Raw genomic sequence first — 6,228 nt, 5'->3', positions numbered from 1 at the left:
GTCTTTTAGTCTACTTCAATTGTAGTAGGGTTGAGTTGTACCTCTCAGCTTTATCTAGAAGCAATTTTATTAGATACTCTGAGTATTGTATACAGGTTAGAGTCAACTTGAAGTTGTCACAACAGTTAGAGGTTGGTTGTGTCACGACCCTAAACCCAGACCCGGTCGTGAGCGCCTCTCGTGAAGACAATGCCAGCCGACACACTCCCAGTTTATTTTAAGCAATTAAAATAATACAAATTAAGTCTTTAACATAATAATAATCCCAAAGAAGGTGAAACAGTACAATTGCGAAACAGACATAGCCCGATATCGGGGTGTCACCAGTCATCATCTACTATTCGAATAAAGACAGGAAACGTCTACATAGTCTATTACAGAACTAAAACAGAGTAAATAAGATAGGGGGAGAAGCACTGGGCTGCGGACGCCAAGCAGCTACCTAGTGAATCTCTAAATCCGCCTGAGCTGGAAAAAGTCAACACTCGCTAGCGGGATCCGAAGCGCCTGAATCTGCACACAGGGTGCAGGGAGTAAAGTGAGTACTCCAACTCAGTGAGTAATAATAATAAATGAAGACTGAGTGATAAGAAATCATGTAAAGCACATCAACATGCTACAAAGAAGCAGTATAAAACCATAAAAACAATGAAATGGTGAAAACATATAAAGTCACCTTAGTTCAGAAGAAGCTTCGTTAAAATACCTTTTTAACAGTTAAACAATTAAATGAAAAGTAGCTAGAACATGTAAACACATAAAATCCGCCCCTCGGTCACAATGTCAACAGAATCCGCCCCTCGGGTAATATCATGGAACAACACCAGCCCCTCGGACTATATCTCATATCACAATGAGTACCCGTGCTCACTAGGGGTGTACAGACAACGGGAGGGGCCCCTTATGGCCCAAGCGCAATATCAAGCCATCTCGTGGCATACAATCTCAGGACCTTGGCCTCATAATCATGAATCAGTGTATCCTCACAACACAGGCCCTAGGCCTTACTCAGTCAGAATCTTATAAGCCACTCGGACAACAGGAAAACATGATGCTCAACCCAAATTATCATTTAAAATATCACTTAATGTATTAAAACAGAGTAAACATGGTTGAGTTATGAAAACAGTAGAATATAGCATGACTGAGCACAAGTATAAATTTAAAATAGTGAGGAAATATCCGTAAAAATCCTCTAAGGGTCCAAATAGTTGGCACGAGGCCAAAATATGGCATTCGGCACAAAACATGATGATAGCAAATAGTTTTCAATCAAATATGCGGTAAAAACAGTCATTCATGATGGACTAAGTCACAATCCCCAATGGTACGTGACCCCACGCTCGTCATCTAACGTGTGCATCACCTCAATATAGCACAACGATGTATAATCCAGAATTTCATACCCTCAGGACAATATTTACAATCATTACTCACCTCTATCCGATTCAAATCTCTAGCCCGCGATACCTTTGCCTCTCGAATCGGCCTCCAGATGCTCTAAATCTAACCAAAATCAGTGCAAAATTATCAAAATATGCCAAGGGAACAAAGCCCACTCGAAAGTAATCAAATTACAATACAAATCCCAAAATTGGCTAAACCCGACCCCCGGGCCCACGTCTCGGATTCCGATAAAAATTATGTCAATAGACTCCTTCTCACTCTGTGAGTTCATTCATATCAAAAGCATCAAAATCCAACCACAAACGGCCCCTCAAATCTCAAATTCTAGGTCTCCAATTACAAGCCCCAATTCTTCAATATTAGACTTAAATTCCATGATTAATTAGGTAGAATTCACATTAGGATCGAGTATTAAGTCCATAAATCTTACCTCCAACTGTTCCCCCTTGAATCCATCTTCAATTCTCTTCAAAAAGCTCCAAAATCGCTAAAAATGGTGGAAGTTAGCCCCAAAATTGCGGACAGTGGCTGTTTAAACATTCTGCCCAGGCATTAAAAACCTTATTCACGAACATGGTCAAAGCCTCGCGTTCGCTAAGCACAAGCTGAAATTGACCCATACACAACCTTAACCTGGGTGTCACTAGTCATGAGAATCTATAAGTCGTAATACAATTCTGCTAAAACCATAAACTAGTACAAAGGTATGAAAAGGAACACAAGCAATAAGGGAGTAGAGAGGCAGGGGCTGCAGACGTCAACAACTACCTCATAATCTCCGAACGCCGCCTGAAGCTGGAGGAATCAACACTCGGGAGCGGAACCAGCAACGCCTGAATCTGTACATAGGGTGCATGGAGTAAAGTAAGTACTCCAACTCAGTGAGCAACAAATGTAAATAATGACTGAAAGTAAGAAAACACGTAAGGCACACGACATCCTATAATGAAGTAGTAAAATCATTTAAAAATAGTAAGCCAGTGAAAAGTCAAGTAAAATCCTCTTTCAACAAGTAAACAAGTAATTGACATGTAGTAAATGTAGAAATTCGCCCCTCGGGCACAATATCAACAAATCTGCCCCTCGGGAAACATCTTAGAACAATACCAGCCCCTCGGTCTCAATCTCACATCATAATAGGTACCCGCGCTCACTGGGGGTGTGCATACTCCTAGAGGGGCCCCTTACAACCTAAGCGCAATAATAAGCCATCTCGTGGCATCAAAACTAGGCCCTCGGCCTCATATCAATTAAGCCACCTCGTGGGGTACATATATCAGGCCCTCGACCTCAAATCAATATCAGTGTTTCCTCACAACATAGGTCCTCGGCCTTACTCAATTAAAAATCCTCACAAGCCCCTCGAGCAATAGTAAAATAGTGTTTCTTAGCCCAAACATCATTTAAAATATCATTTAAGTCTTAAAACTGAGTAAACATGGCTGAGTATGAAAACAATGGAAAATAACATGACTGAGTTCAAGTAATAAGGTCAAAATAGTGAGGAAATATCAATAAAAAGCCCCAAAGGGTTCAAATAGTTGTCAATAGGCCCAAATATGGCATTCAGCCCAAATAGTGATGATAGTAAATAATTTTCAATCAAATACGCGGTAAAATCATCAATCGAGACGGACCAAGTCATGATCCCCAATAGTGCACGACTCCACGCTCGTCATCAAGCGTGTGCCTCACCTCAATATAGCACTACGGTGAGCAATCCGGGGTTTCAAACCCTCAGAACATCATTTACAATCATTACTCACTTCGAACCGACTAAATCTCTAGCTCGTGACGCCTTTGCCCCTCGAATCAGCCTCCACTCGCGTTGAATCTATCCAAAATCAGAACGAGGACGTCAGAATATGCTAAGGGAACAAATCTCAAGCGAAAACAATCAATAAAAGGCACAAATCCAGAAATTACCAAAACCCGACCCCCGGGCCCACGTCTCGAAAATAAGAAATCTTCACACCAATAGATTTCTCCTCTCCCCACGAGTTCATACATATCAAAAGTTCTCAAATCCGACCCCAAATGGACCATCAAATCCTCAATCATAAGTCTCCAAATATAAACCCTAGGTTTCCCAAATTTCACCCTTAATTTCCTTGATTTTTAGCTCTAATCCATGAAATAATAGCATAGGAATGAGTTTTAAGTTCAAATTCCTTATCTCAATGACGTTCCCTTGAAATCCCTCTTTCAAATCGCCCAAAAAGCTCCAAAGCCGAAGTCAAAAATGGTGAAATAACCCAAAATTCATGAAGAACCCTTTTTATACTTTCTGCCCAGTTGTTCCGCATCTCCAACACAATAACCGCCTTTACGGTCTTTCCCCTGCTTCTGCAGAAATCACTTAATAGGCCAAATCCGCATCTGAGGTCAACTCTCCGCACCCGCGACCCCCCAGGTGCAGTCAAACTACCGCATCTGCGGTTCCTGACTCTTCCTCTCGAATCCACTTCTGCGGCCCCCCTTCCATACGTTCGGTACTGCACCTGCGTTCCCCAAACTGCAGGTACGAAAACACGAGAAGTAGCAATTTCAGCAGCTGCAATAACATCTCAACTTCTCCGTTAACCATCCGAAATCATCCCAAGGCCCCCGGGACCTCAACCAAAAGCACAAACATACCCTAATACCTTATTCAAACTTGATCATCAAAACACCTCAAACAACATCAAATCACCCAAAACACATCGGATTCAAGCCAAACTTTCTAAAATCTTTCGAATTCCGCTTTTGATCAAAAACCCAAACAAACCACGTCCAAATGACCTGAAATTTTGCACACACATCTCAAATGACCCAACGACACTACTAAAACTCTTGGAACTCCATTCCGACCCCTATATCAAAATCTTGCCCATCAACCGGAAATCACCAAAATATCAACTTCACCAATTCAAGCCTAAAACTACTCCAAACCTCCAAAACTCATTCTGATCACACTCCTAAGTCATAAATCACCTCCCAAAGCTAACCGAACCATCAGAACTCACATCCGAGCCCTCTAACACATAAGTCAACATCTGGTTGACTTTTCCAACTTAAACTTCCTTAAAAGAGACTAAGTGTCTCAAACTTTACCAAAATCATTCTGGATTTAATCCGACCAACCCGATACCACAAAACACGGATAACGAAGCATAAAGACGACTAGCCAGGTCATCACAGAAACTGGGACACCATGTAAACGAACAATCTCCCGAATATATATCTCTGCCTACTGCTCTGAAGAATAAATACTACACATAGGAATGAAGTGCGCGGACTTGGTCAATCGATCCAGAATCACCATAGCATCAAACTTCTTCAAATTCCATGGGAGCCCAACTACAAAGTCCATGGTGATGTGCTCCCACTTCCACTCCGGAATATCCATCTGCTGAAGCAAGCCACTCGATCTCTCATGCTCATATTTCACCTGTTGACAATTAAGACACCGAGCTACGAATCCCACAAGGTCCTTCTTCATTCTCTTCCACCAATAATGCTGTCAGATCCTGATACATCTTCGTGGCACCAGGATGAATGAAATACCGCGAGTTGTGGGCCTCCTCTAGAATCAATACCCGAAGCCCATCTACATTGTGCACATGGCACGACCCAAACCGATGGACCACGACGGGTACCCGGTACCTTACTCAACCGAGTACACACTTAATGTATATTTCTTATTACATTATCATATACACGTGACATACATGCCTAATAGGCCAACATAATTATTTATAACTCAAGACATTGGCCGACAAGGCCGTACAATCTTTCAGGTACACGACATATGTTTACAAGCCTCTAAGAGTACCTAAATGTTATAAAGGTCAGGATAGAGTCCCACCATACCAAACAATACACGTCTAAATTATACGAGCCAAGCAAGCAACTCCGAAGCAAATGGAGCGCACCAACATCTTCCGCTGAGCTGATAGCCTACTTGGAGGGCTCTCGCCCTGTCTATCGGGACCTACGGGCATGAAACGCAGCGTCCCTAGGCAAAAGGGACGTTAGTACGAAAAATGTACCGAGTATGTAAGGCACATAAATAAGTACATAATAGACATGGAAGAAATATAGAGTACTTGACTCAACCTGTAAGTGTGAATAACTCTGTAAATCATGAAATACTTTTAGCATCATGCATATGAGTATGAATGTCATGTCGTGCATAGGTACATGTCTCATAACATCATCAGCCTCTGAGGGCATTCCATCATATCATATCGGCTACTGTGGGCAAAATCATCAACGTATACCAGTTGATCAGGTGGTGGTGCGTATATAACGCCATAACATTTCCCATATCCTATATATATATATATATACATACATATATACGTGTATATAATGTCGTCTGAGTCATATTTTAGCCACTGTGGGCAACATCATTATCATATACCAGCAGATCAGTTGGTGGTGCGTATATAACGCCATAACCTTTTCTATATCCCATATATATCTTTTTCCATATCTCATATACATATACATACATATATACGCGTATATAATGTCATCTGGTCATGGGTCAATGCACATGAATGCAATGCATGAAAAGTACGTTAACAAAATCTTTCAGAGCTTTATAAGACCATTTTACCTTTAAGCAATATCATAAAGTAAACTCTTTTCGACTTTCGTATTTTTCCGAGACCCATGAACAGATGATAAAATATTATGACATACGAAAATTCAAGAACATATATATCTCTAATACTTCTATGAATAGAGTCATTCCTGGAATTTGTGTATTTGCACGTTTCATTCGTATCGTATGGATCATGCCAAAAGAAAGAAGGGATAGCCTTAACATACCTG

General features: G+C 41.2%; 1 long non-coding RNA gene across 7 annotated transcripts in view; it reads right to left on the bottom strand.

Moving 5' to 3' along the window:
- Nucleotides 1-231: 231 nt before the first annotated feature.
- Nucleotides 232-6,228, bottom strand: part of LOC104236063 (uncharacterized) — a 38,393-nt gene continuing 32,396 nt past the window's right edge. For 5 of the 7 annotated variants that reach the window (XR_713347.2, XR_011401696.1, XR_011402123.1 and 2 more), the window contains 4 exons: nt 2,176-2,246; nt 1,838-2,040; nt 1,438-1,506; nt 232-513 (listed from right to left, as the gene is read on the bottom strand). This is a non-coding gene — a long non-coding RNA (uncharacterized lncRNA). Of the gene's footprint in view, nt 514-1,437; nt 1,507-1,837; nt 2,051-2,175; nt 2,247-3,173; nt 3,242-6,228 lie in introns of all 7 variants that reach the window. The other 2 variants (XR_011401851.1, XR_011401746.1) reach the window with 2 other exon arrangements.

Source organism: Nicotiana sylvestris, chromosome 1, assembly GCF_000393655.2.
Source record: "Nicotiana sylvestris chromosome 1, ASM39365v2, whole genome shotgun sequence".
NCBI lineage: Eukaryota > Viridiplantae > Streptophyta > Magnoliopsida > Solanales > Solanaceae > Nicotiana > Nicotiana sylvestris.
The sequence above is the reverse complement of the archived record's forward strand: the minus strand, read 5'-3'. Positions and strand labels throughout refer to the sequence as shown.